This window comes from Ornithorhynchus anatinus, chromosome 3, assembly GCF_004115215.2.
Source record: "Ornithorhynchus anatinus isolate Pmale09 chromosome 3, mOrnAna1.pri.v4, whole genome shotgun sequence".
NCBI classification, from domain to species: domain Eukaryota; kingdom Metazoa; phylum Chordata; class Mammalia; order Monotremata; family Ornithorhynchidae; genus Ornithorhynchus; species Ornithorhynchus anatinus.
This window is the reverse complement of record NC_041730.1, coordinates 27843944-27857205: the sequence shown is the minus strand read 5'-3', so window position 1 is coordinate 27857205 and position 13262 is coordinate 27843944.

The window sequence follows — 13262 nt, the reverse complement described above, 5'->3', positions numbered from 1 at the left end:
CAATGAAAAAGGCTCTTTGTATTACTGACAGATTGTAAGGGCAGAAAAGCATCCTGTAAATGAGAAAGAAAAATCAGAAATAGATGTTGTATATCAGAACAAAGACACAAAATGAAATTAAATAGCAGGACATCTGAAAGAGATGAAATATAGTATTCCTTTTTTCTTTATAAGGTAGATGTAGGAGAATATTTTTGTCATGTTAGAAAACACTTTAGTTTTATTGTTTGTACATTTCCAACCATTTTTGAACCTTTTGTAGATTAAATTCCCTTTTCTCTTTGTAAAGTAGACCTTACCTTTTCAAAGGAAAAACAGGCTTATAAGGTTTATGAAGGAGGCTGATAATGTTGCTGGACATCAATAATTTTTTATAAAACAATATTTTCAAGAGTGAAGTGAAAGAAAATTTAAGGGAAACCAGTGTAAAAATGATTGGGAGTTTATGAATTCCCTAATTTTGTAAATTAGTTTCAAACCACATTATGAACCTAATAATGCCAACAGAATATAAACAAAGAGGAGCAGTAGTTAAAAGCTATATATATATAAAACCAAATATAATATTTAGATATAGATTCCTAGATATATTTAAATTAACAGACTTTGAAGTTACAATCCCTAGAAAAAAACTAAGGAATATCTATAATATGTGCACACTATATTGATTGGCAGTACATGACCAAAATATGTACCTCTACAACTCCTCCCTCTCCTGGATATAGCATTAAAGGGTAATAATGCATTGTTTCCCCTTCTGAAAGTAAGTGGAAATGGCAGAGAAGGTGGATGAGATCTTCCCTAATTGGATGAATGGTGTGTATTGATTCAGTGGTATTTATTGATTGCCTGTTCAGAGCACTGTACTGGGTGCTCGAGTGAAAACAGTATTGAACGAGTAAAGATCCAGTCTCTGCTGAGAGATGGGCAGAATAAATCTTTTAGGCTGTGAGCTCGTTGTGGGAAGAAAACAAGTTTACTAAGAGTATAAGTTGTATTATTTTAAGACAATGTTCACATTGCATTCAATTTAATGATGTCACCAGGATAGGAGAGGTAGTCTTTTCCAGCCTCCTCCAATCATAAAATGAATAACTATCTAAACTGAATAGATTGATGGCTGTAAGTATCTTTCCTTGGATACAGTGAAGATTCACCCTTTCTAAGTGATGCACGTTCATAATAAACACAAGAATTGGGAAGGTTTTACCAAGGCCCTTTAAAAAGAAAGGATAATACTGACAGTTGTATCTTGATATCAGAAAATGCTTTCCTTCCTTCATTCATTCAATCGTATTTATTTAGCGCTTACTGTGTTCAGAGCACTGTACTAAGAGCTTAGAAAGCACAATTCAGCAACAAAGAGAGATAATCCCTGCACAAAATGGGCTCACGGTCTAGAATGTGACCTCAATTCTTGGTACCAGTCCCAAATCAGTCCCAGTCCCAAATCAATTACTTGTGCTAATAGATGTCGTACAAAATGTTCAAGGAGTTCTAAGCAACTAATCCTAGTGCATACACAATGTGTTTTTCCAAGAGTTGCAAATTTTCCCTGAATAATAGTGAATGAAATAAAATAACCCATCTTCAAATTAAGCAGAATCAATATGAGGCTGGAGTGATTTAAAAAATAAGCTAGATAAAATTAATAATGCATGCCAGTCAGGAACTATGATTTGCTTGGGCACAGGTTAGGTGCTTTCCTAAATTCTTTCCATCTCAAATTTTTATGAGTTTATAAATCCTACTGTAATATTCTCTTGTAAATACATAAGATGATCTTCATAAATGTTGCATCTCCAACTCTATCAGCCAACTTAAAAAACAATACAAATATGGGATCTATGAAGTAGATTATAGATTTTGTTTAAGATTATAAAATGTATAAAAAACTCTTACACATTAATATCTTTGTTTCCCCAATTTTATTTTACTTTATTGTCCACATCACTTTCACTCTTAATAGCAAATACAACTAATAGCTCAATTTTTATGCCAAAGATCTTGTGTGTCATGAGCTCCTAAGTGTTTGAAAGGGTGCTATTATATCTGTAATTCAAAAATTATTCTAATTCAAAAGGCATGAATTTCTGCTTTGGAAGGTTTTCCAAAATTTTTCTGTATTATGATTCCTACCTACAACAAGCTATTTGGAAAAAATCTACTGTATTACATGCTCTTGGACTCTGTCCCTGGTATTATTATAATTGCTATTTAGCATTCCATACGTTAACAATGCTCTTGGTATTAGCAGAGAAGAAATATCTAGCTTCGGCCTGCCACAATAAGGTTACAAGATCCCACCCACTCAGGACCATCCAGTTCCCTTGACAAGTTCCTATAGCTTATTTCCTCTTTAAATCTCCAGTCAACCAAAAACAAACCATAGAGTACGTGCATATACTTGACAGGTGTAACTAGGTGAAAACTTGACTCTATTGTGCTTTTGAATTCTCAGATAGAAATAATTGTGTTTCTTTACTAAATAGAAATAATAATGGATTTTGAAACCTTAACTGAGGGGCAAGTGCACAGTTCACATCTATGAATTTCTTGGAGAACTACCGCACACTATCAAAATCTGCATATATCAATACTAATGCTCATTTTTAAAAAGTCTTGAAGAAAATTGAAAATATTTTTCCCTGACCAAGAAAAGCTGAGTCCATGTGTGTTTTGGCCATGTGCATTAAAGCCTCTGCATCCTCCAGGCTAGTCTCAATTGACAAGTGCTGTGGGAGAGTGCGGAGGGCACTGTAAACCCCCCACATTTTTCCAACAGTTATCCTGCCTGGATTCTGACATTGTTGTTAGGTAGTTGTGAAACCCCTGCAAATTATCAGCAGGCTGAGGGTGGAGAGGATGTGTGGAGATGAAATTATTATCTAGGCAATTAAATAAATGGTCTTGGTTATAACCTATGCAGCCACAAATTTTACCCAATCAAGCAATAGCATTTATTGAGCACTTACCACGTGCAGACCCCTTAGTAGAGTAAACACTTGGGAGAGTACAGTAGAATAGGTAGATGTGCACTGCATTAAGCCCAGGAGTAGATACAAGAGAATCAGGTCTTTGTGCCACATGGAACTCACTGTCTAAGGGGGAAGGAGAAAAGGTATTTTACAGACGAGGAAGCCAAGGTACAGAGGAAATAAGTGACATGATCAAGTTCATTCAGCAGGCCATTGTCAGAGCCAGGATGAGAACTCTCAGATCCTCTCACTCCAGACCTATGGTGTCGCCACTAGGCTGTTCTCCTTCTCTATATACACTATTTTTAAAGAAGCATGTACACCTGCTTCAGTGTGGACTAGTCAGATTTCTGCAGCTCTTTTTTTCTCCTTAACAATTTAAAATGGAATTCTGTACCCGTAATACTTAATTCTGTTTAGCCCTCTATGAAAGATATTTTGTGAAATATCTAAACTACTTCCACAAGCACATAGCACTTAGAGCGCCAAGAAGCCACAACTAGCTGGATGCTGCTTAGTCTGCACGATTCAGGTACAAAGTGTTTGGAAGGGTGAATGGAGACAATATCTCCTTGTATTCTGTCAAGTTTCTTATTGGAAAGCAATATCACTGAATTTAACAACCCATGTATACCTTCTCAAGTGAGGTCAGAAGGTAAGAAATGAAGTGTTAGCCTAGAATTTAAGCCTGGGAAACATTATTACAACAGATCTGTTGCTAAATTTTTCACTAGGAACAAAAATTAACATCAAAGCACATACTCTATATATATGTGTGTGTAATCAATATACCTTGCACCTTTAGGTAATAAAGAGGTATATTGCTTTCATATTCAAAGACTATTCAAGCGGAGGTGAATGTTTGCTTGAAAGGGTCAATTAAGGTCCTTGAGTCCTGGCCTCATTGTGCACTGAAAAAATGTTGTTGCATAGAAAGGTTTCATTCAAAAAGAGTTACTCCCTTCTTGATAGCACTGTGTGTGATGCTGGCCAGTCCTGGGCAATTGATTTCAAGCTTTCTGCTGATGTGGCACTTTCTCAAGCTGTGTTTTACTGTCTCCTTAAAATGCTTTCTCTGTCCTCCTTTGCTTCCAGTTTTCAAATGTCAATTCAATATAAAATGACTGCTTGAATATAGTGTTGCCATTCATTATCCTGAAACTGGCTGTTAAATATGTCCCATAATGACACTGATGGAATTCCTCAAGGAGCTAAACATGGCTTCTGTTTGGGCTTCAGGTCTCTTAGCTGTAGAGAAGTTCAGATAGCACTGGAGATGTTTAAACCTCTTGTTTGGTTTATAGTCTGATGTTACACTGCTGCAACACTCTTTGACAATCTACCAAAGGATATGCTGGCCATCTTGATTTTGTTTCTACCTCCTTTCTATCATATCACTGGTCAGTGGATTAAGAAACACAATTATTTAGTATTGTTCAGCTCTGAGTCACCAGTATAAATGTTTGATTGTGTGTATGGCCTCCTTCCTTCTGCATTGCCTATGCATTTGGGTCAGGACACTTTAAGCACTTGGATACTCACCCCACTCCAACCCCCCAGCACTTGTGTACTTATCTTTAATAATCTACCATTTCTCCTATCTGTTATGCACTTTACTGTCTCCTCCACTAGACTGAATGTTCTGTAGAGGGGAGAGATCATGCCTACTGACTGTTATATTGAACTGTGTCTACCAACTCTGTTATATTGTGTTGGACTTAGAATCGTGCTGTCCACCCAGCAAATATTCAATAAATAGAATCGATTTATTGGTTGATTCATTAGCGTAGGCTGATACATAATCTCAGCTTCCTTTAGACATAAATCAATCCTTAACACTTGGCTGATTTGATGAAGTAGACTATAGTTATTTGCATCTCTTCTTGGATGTGTTCTTCTAAGACACATTGATGTACATACAATCACTTGAGTGATAGTCTCTAGAACTTTGGATAATCCTTGAAGCCTATTGAGTTGGAAGAGTTTTCTAGCAGTAATAATAATGATGTTGGTATTTGTTAAGCGCTTAATATGTGCAGAGCACTGTTCTAAGTGCTGGGGAAGATACAGGGTAATCAGGTAGTCCCACGTGAGGCTCGCAGTCTTAATCCCAATTTTACAGATGAGATACTGAGGCACAGAGAAGTTAAGTGACTTGCCCACAGTCACACAGCTGACAAGTGGCAGAGCCAGGACTCGAACCCATGACTTCTGACTCCCAAGCCCGTGCTTTTTCCACTGAGCCACACTGTTTCTCTATATTCTAACTCCTGCATGCACAACTCTTGTTGCATCTTCCAGCATGGCTGCATAAAATGAAATTAACAGCACCAAACTACACATCCATGCTTTACACCATTGGCAGCAGAAAATAGGTCTAACAGAGAACCCTCAATTCTGACCAGGCCAGCCATGCCATCATGAAATAGCCTCAGAATCTTAACAAGATTTTTGGGGCAACCAAATTGCAAAAGTCCAGATCTACTGATGACATCAAATGCTTTCCATAAAGTCTGTGAAAACCGTAGAGATCTTGATGCTGTAACCCATATTTTTCTCTTATCTGACATGCACCAAAATTTCTGTCCACTGAAGCCACATTGTGATTTTTAGAGCCTTCAAATGGAGATATTCTTTAGTAGTTGTTCCAGGGTAGTATTCTGGTTAGGGTCTTGATATAATCTAGCAATAGAGAGTAATGCCTTGAAATTACTACAGTCTGCTTTTTCACCTGTTCTTCCAATGTGTTGTAGAAGAAGGTATAGTGTTCTGCATGTAAGAAGTACTCAATAAATACCATTGATTGATTTCTTTTTCTTTATGTTGATAATGGATCTTTGGCATCCTGTGACATTTCCTGTGTTGCACATGTTGAAGAAGAGCTTGAATAAGGGTTTAAGCAAAGCAACTTACTGGTATACCTATTTTAGCAGCAGGTATGGCATCAGGTCCAGGGGCGTCTTCATTTTTCATGGCTTTACAGTGATGAGTTACCTAATAATTAGCATAATTTCTACATCATCATGCATTGGAATGTTTCGAATGCTTTGCAGAGTCTCATCTTCAGTAGTATAGCTGTAGAAGCGAGGTTCTTCCAATGTTCTTGCAATGTGAAGGATTCTCCCTTGTCTGTGATGATACTTGAGCCTACTCTGATAGGCTGTTTTTGATCTGGTGGCAGCCTGGATAGCTCTGTATTTCTTCCATTTTGGCATTACCATACTTAATAAACAATAATAATAATATTTGCTATGTGTCATACACATAGAGAAGCAGCGTGGCTCAGTGGAAAGAGCACAGGCTTTGGAGTCAGAGGCCATGAGTTCGAATGCCCGCTCTGCCACTTGTCAGCTGTGTGACTGTGGGCAAGTCACTTAACTTCTCGGTGCCTCAGTTCCCTCATCTGTAAAATGGGGATGAAGACTGTGAGCCCCACGTGGGACATCCTGATTCCCCTGTGTCTACCCCAGCGCTTAGAACAGTGCTCGGCACATAGTAAGCGCTTAACAAATACCAACATTATTATTATTATACACTGTAGTAAGTTTTGGGATAAATGCACATTAGGTTGAACACATAGTTAAAGTAGAAAGGAAAGCAGGTATTGAATACTCATCTTTCAGATAAGTAAAGTGGGCATAGAGAAGATAAATGACTTGCCCCAGGTCACAAAGCAGGCTAGTGGCAGAGCTGGGATTAGACCTCAGGTCTGCTGACTCCCAGGCCCATGCTCTTCCAGGTGATCATGCTGCTGTCCATTTGCTTACCAGCTTTTCACATATTGCGCATGTTCCTTTCATTTGATTTGCATCCCACAGTGCAAATTTCTAAAAGCCTCACTTCCATCTGACTTCTCAAGTGCTGCAGATGATGCTAATACAATAGATGCTTTACAGCAAAGTGGCCCTCTAACACTAAATCATTTGCATCGAACCCATCTTGATGCCTTCTCTTGGATGAATCCAGTTATTTGACAGCTGCTTTGGCTATAGTATCATGGAAAATGTCCCATCCACTGAGTATGTTTGGCACTATGGTTTCATTATCCTTTATAGTGGCCTAGTAGAAAAGGCATGGGCCTGGGAGTCAGAGAACCTATTTTCTAATCCTGGCACTGCCAATTTACTGCTATGTGACCTTAGGCAAGTCATTTAACTTCTCTTTGCTTCCATTTTTCTCATCTGTAAAATGGAGATTCAATACCTGTTTTCTCTCCCACTTAGACTGTGAGCCTCATCTGGGACAGGAATTGTATCTAACTGACTATCTGGTATCTACCCCATTGGTTAGTATAGTGCTGGGCACATTGTAAGCACTTAAATACCAACATCATCATCAGGGTTGCTGTGATGTTGCTGATGAGCTCCTTGTAGATAGATGCTTTTGTTCTCTGGAAGATTAGTGTGGAGTTGTTTAGGTGGTTTGGCAACTTTTCTATGAAGCAGATCAAAGGATAGTGTGAGCTTGGAATGCATAATATTACGATCCATCCAACATCCTGTTCCACACAGAACTGCAGTAATCTGAACATCTCTGAGGTTCCTCTGACATACTATGATGTAATAAGCAAGATGCCACTGTTAAGATTGCCTCTTTCTCCTTGATTTGGGAATTCTTTCACTCCATTATGGCTGTTCATAAGCCCTCTACAGGGGAATAACTTGGCTGAATTCATAATTGCTAATAAGAAATCTGGGGGAACAAGAAGCATGTCACAATTAATGGATGAAACAAAGCAATGAGAATCACATTTATCATTGTTTTATCAAATGTTCTTCTGAAAGTACAGTTTTCCATGGCTCAAAGCCTTAAACCCTTAAAGAGGATATGCAGAGTGAGTTTAACTTTGCCTGTAACTTGGAAAGATCTTTTTAATAAATATTGGGGCTTAAACTGGAGGAGATTCTATATCTTTTACTGATGAACCTTGAGAGAAATGTTTCCACAACTCCTGGAAGGAAAAGTTCACCATAAATATTTTAGAAATGTATAAAGTTTTTTTGTATTAGCATGTAAACAACTACTACATGCAACAGGAGGTATCTTAAAAAATAAGTAATCATCACAGCTTTCCAGAAATGGAAATAATTATTTAAAGAAAAAATATCATGTTAGCTTCCATGATAAGAAAGGAGATTCAAATAGAGGTAATGTAACCTTGTAGTTTATTCTTAGTTATCTAAGGTACCAATCCTGATTTTCAAATAATTTCCTCAGTCCTCAGTAATTTTTTTTTTAAATTATCTTCTCTATTTCATGAATGGAATGCTTTTATCTAGTTGTTCATGGGACCCTAATTTTTTTCTTGCAGTGTTTAAAGCTCACCTGAACTGAATCAATTCTTCCAGGCCGCAGTATGAATTATGAGACACCTTTAACATTTACAGTCAAAATTAATATCTTATACAAGTCTTTTCTTTATATTAAAACACAGTATTTTAAATAATTTCAAATCTGATCATTTGAGAAAATAGGTAATACTTGCAACCATCAGAATAAATTGTCTGAGAAAGTTAGAGTAGGGAATGTCTGGATAACAATATACCTTCATAATGAAAACATTAATATGAAATGAAAATGAATTATATTTGCTTGATTCCTCTATTCTACATTAATTTATTTCAGTGGAATTTTATAGCCCACACTGTTGTAAACAGGCACAAATCATCACTATATTCTGCCTTGAAATATTGTTGCCCAACCCACCCCCTTGTTTTAGAATTTACTTAGCTTTTAAAACAGGTGAGAATTGAACACAAAAAAAGCCGTTGACAGAGTTCAAGTATAGCTCAATTATTTAATCTGACCCGTTCCTTTAATAATTCATTGACTCTCTAGAGTCACACTTTCGTCTCTCTTGCTACACTTGGATTGCTTTCTATCCAAAGTCTCTAATGACCTATTTCTTGCCAAATCTAATAGACTCTACTCCCTCCTAATCTTCCAAAACCTTATTGCTGCCTTTGACGCTGTGGAGTATCCTCTTCTTCAGAGAACACTATCTAACACTGATTTTTCTAAAACAGTTCTCTCCTGGTTCTCCACTTACCTCTCTGGTCAATTCTTCTCAGCCCTTTTCTCTGGTTCTCCCTCAGCGTCCCATTCCCAAGCTATGGATGTCCCTCAAAAATCATGTTCTGGATTACCTCCCATTTTTACACTCACTCCTTTGCAGGGAGTTCACTGGTTTACATTCATTCATTCATTCATTCATTCAATCATATTTATTGAATGCTTACTGTGTGCAGAGCATTGTACAAAGTGCTTGGAAAGTACATTTGGGCAACAGATAGAGACAATCCCTACCCTACAATGGGCTTAGAGTCTAGAAGGAGGATACAGACAACAAAACATAACAAACAGACGGACATCCATAACACCAAAATAGATAAAATAGAGATAAAATAGAGATATATACACAACATTAATAAAATAGAATAATAAATATGCACAAATAAACACAAGTGCTGTGGAGCAGGAAGGGGGGTAGAGCAAAAGGAGTAGGGGCGATGGGGAAGGGAGGAGGAGCAGAGGGGGCTGTAGAAGGGGGGCTCAGTCTGGGAAGACGTCCTGGAAGAGGTGAGCTTTCAATAGGGCTTTGAAGGGGGGAAGAGAGCTAGTTTGGTGGATGTGAGGAGGGAGGTCATTTGATGGGTCGACGGTGGGACAGGCGGGAATGAGGCACAATGAGGAGTTTAGCGGCAGAGGAGCGGAGTGTGCGGGCTGGGCTGTAGAAGGAGAGAAGGGAGGTGAGGTAGGAGGGGGCAAGGTGACTTCAGTTACAACATCTATGTGATTGACTCTCCATCCATGACCTTTCTCCTCTGCAGTCTCCCATCTTCTCCATCTCCAGGTCATCTCATGTCTCACCAGCATCTCATACTCAATATATTCAATGATCAATCAATCGATCAATCAGTCAATGGTGGTTATTGAGTGTTTACTGTGTGCAAAGCACAGTACAAAGTGTTTGGAAAATAATACTACAATAGAGTTGATAGATATGGTCACTCTCTACAATGAGCTAAGTTTAGAGGGGGTGATGGACATTACTATAAATAATTTATAAATATGTACATAAGTGCTGTGTGGCATGTAGGGTGAGGTGAATACCAAGTCCCGAAAGAGTATAAGTGCATAGATGATGCAGAAGAGAGAGGGAGTCAAGGAAATAGGGGAAGTATTCTTGGAGGAGATGTGACTTTAATAAGGCTTTGAAGGTGGAGAGTATTGTGGCTGGATGTATAGGGAGGGGAAAGGAGTTCAGGCCAGAGAGAAGACAAGATAGACGAGATCAGGACAGAATGAGCAAGCCTGGGCTAGACAAGCAAAGTGTGTAGACTGAATCAACTAAACTTTCTTCCACAGTCTCTCCTCTACCAACATTTCTATCACAAAACCACCACCCCCAACTCTCATGCTAATCCCCTTCCTCTCTCTCTTTCATCCCCCAAATGCAATCTGTCTCCAATCCTGTCAGTTGTTCCTCCATAATATTTCTAGAATTCACGTCTTCCTCTGCAGCCAAATTGCCCTCATGGAGAGACAGTCACATTCTACCCTGATTATTGCAGTTGGCTCTTTGGTGATATCATGTATTCAGTGTCTGTCCTTGTAACTGAACTCTCCTGACCAGATTATTTTTAAAAAACATTATGTGCATATCCCTCACTCTCAAAAACCTCCAGGGATTGCCCACTCCTATCTGTGTCAAGCAGAAATCTCTGACCATCAGTATTAAGGTATTCAATCAATTCTCTCCTCACTCTTCGACCATAATGCTTCATTTCTCAGGCCAGTTTACTCACCATGTCTTTTTCTCATCTTTCCAGTGACAAACTCTTGCTCATGGCCTCCCTTCTTCCTGGAACTTCTTCACCCTTCACAATCATTAGACCAAAGTTCTCATTATTTTCAAAGCCCTGATGAAATCACATCTCCAGGAGTCCATTAGTAATAATAATAATTATGGTATTTGTTAAGCACTTACTATGTGCCAAGTACTGTTCTATGTGCTGCAGTAGATACAAGGTAATCAGTTTGTCCCACTTGGGGGTCACAGTCTTAATCCCCATTTTCCAGATGAGGTAACTGAGGCACAGAGAAGGTAAGAGGCTTGCCCAAGGTCACACAGAAGACAAGTGGCAGAGGCAGGATTAGAACCCATGACCTCTGACTCCCAAGATCATGCTGCTGCCACTAAGGACCCAACAAGGACCCAACAAGCTTTTCCCCATTCCTGGCCTTTGTAGTGTTTTTATAAAGTGTAATGTTTTCTTCCAGAGATTTTGTCCAAGAACTTACATTAAGAATGTTAGTCTCATGATCAAAATCTCTGAGAAGTAATTTAACTTTGCATAAAACTCTAATGAAAAATGTATCCTGCTTTCCTATTCTGAGTTTACACCAACCTGAAATTAACAAAGAATAAACTGCTTCTTCCAAAGCAATGACCTGTCAGGGATCCATTAGTAGGTCCTTCTTTCACTAAAAATAAAAATTATTCTTTATCTTGGCCTAAGGAGTCACTAACAATGGGCTCTTCTAAAAGGACATACTTTCCTGATATAGGCTATAAATCTCTCCTAAGGAAAAAAGAAGGTTCACCTTAGTATATGTCCCCCAGCCCAAATAGCCTTGACATGTGTATAGTGAGGCAACCTATTTTATTTCTCAACAAATCTTGATTTGGAAAAATGGTCTGTATGAACATTACTAAATGCAGAGAATTTCTGCATTTAGTTTATTACACCCCACTAGTACACAGATTCCCCCTGAGAGATTGTGTAAACTAGAAATAAAATCTATATTTTCAAAGTAACACTTTAGATTTATACCGAAGCCTAATAGGCCAGGTGGCGTCTATTGCCCTTTAATCCATTGGTTTGGTAGCTTGAGTGTCTTTTCAAGGAAATCTTTTGGAGAAGAGCTCTGAGAGTCTTGCTATGAGGTTCTTCACACATGAGGAGCTTCAGAATTTCAGGGAGTCTGGAATTGCTTGGCATCGATTTTTAAATTTCATATTTTTATATAAGAATCATAAATAACATCAATAATAAAAAGACACTTTCAGCACATAGTCCCAAATTTCATCTGGCATGGCACCAATATTTACATACAGTAATAAATAACTATGCCAAAAGGTATCAGCCTGCAAAGAGTATTTTCAGATCTCATCCAGAGAGATTTTAAACAAAGACAAACAACTTGCATAAACATCCATCAGCGCTTTATGAACAAACGATGGAGAGCAGCAAGAGCAGAGGGAACTGATCTTTTAGCTCAGGGCCACAGGAGATTAGTGTGAGAGCATATTTTAATTCCAGCTTTCAGGTGCTCCCAGCTGTCCCCGTTAGCATTTCACTGTCACTATGGCTTCTGTGGCAATGCAGTAGAGAGCTCAGAGATACAGTAGGAAGACTACAACCCAGAATAATAGAAAAAAAAACATACTCTTCTCTTTATGTTTGCTAATAGGGCATGACAATTGTTCCCAAACTGCCTGGAAGCCATTCTGCTAGCTGCTGCTGCGTTGTGTATCCATTACTATGAAGGACACAGCTACTTAGTTTATACTAGTGTGGTGGGTTTTTTTCGGGTATTTTTCAGGCATGGCAAGTGCTGTGAGTGCTTACCATCTTTTTAAACCTCTTAGGTTGTTTTTTTTTCATGTAGGAAATCAGAATGACTTTGAAGTACATTACTTTAGGCCGCAAACCATTTAGTGATCAAAAATCAGGAAGATCATCTCATTTAGATAGTAAGCAAGCAAGCTTATCCTCTTAAGCAAAGGCATAGGTTCCAAATTGCCCTGTGACACTGAGTTAAACTTGGGATCAGAAAGGAAAAAGAAATTTTAACCTTCATTATATCCTTGCTTAGGGAAAAATCTAAGAAAAGCTGGAAAAGACAGAGCCTCCAAGTACAATCCAACAATCTGTTTTCATTCCAAAAACAGTGATATAGATAATTCGGGAGACTGGGGTTTATAAATATGTCATTTTGCGGGTTCTCCTGACATTGAAACATGTTACAATTATGCGAGATTTGATTTAATTTCAAGAGAGAGCAACCACATGCATCACCAACAAGATCAACCTGATAAATCTAATTGCAGTTCCTTTTTAGATCAATTCTGAAGCGTGATCTGAGTTCTGTATATGACAGTGAATAAAATACCAAGAAAATCACTCTTAGTGTGTACTGCAAACTGGTGACCTCAGAAAGCCTCCAACAGTTCATGGATAGGAGAAAACTCTACTCTCACACTAATTTGCTAAGAAT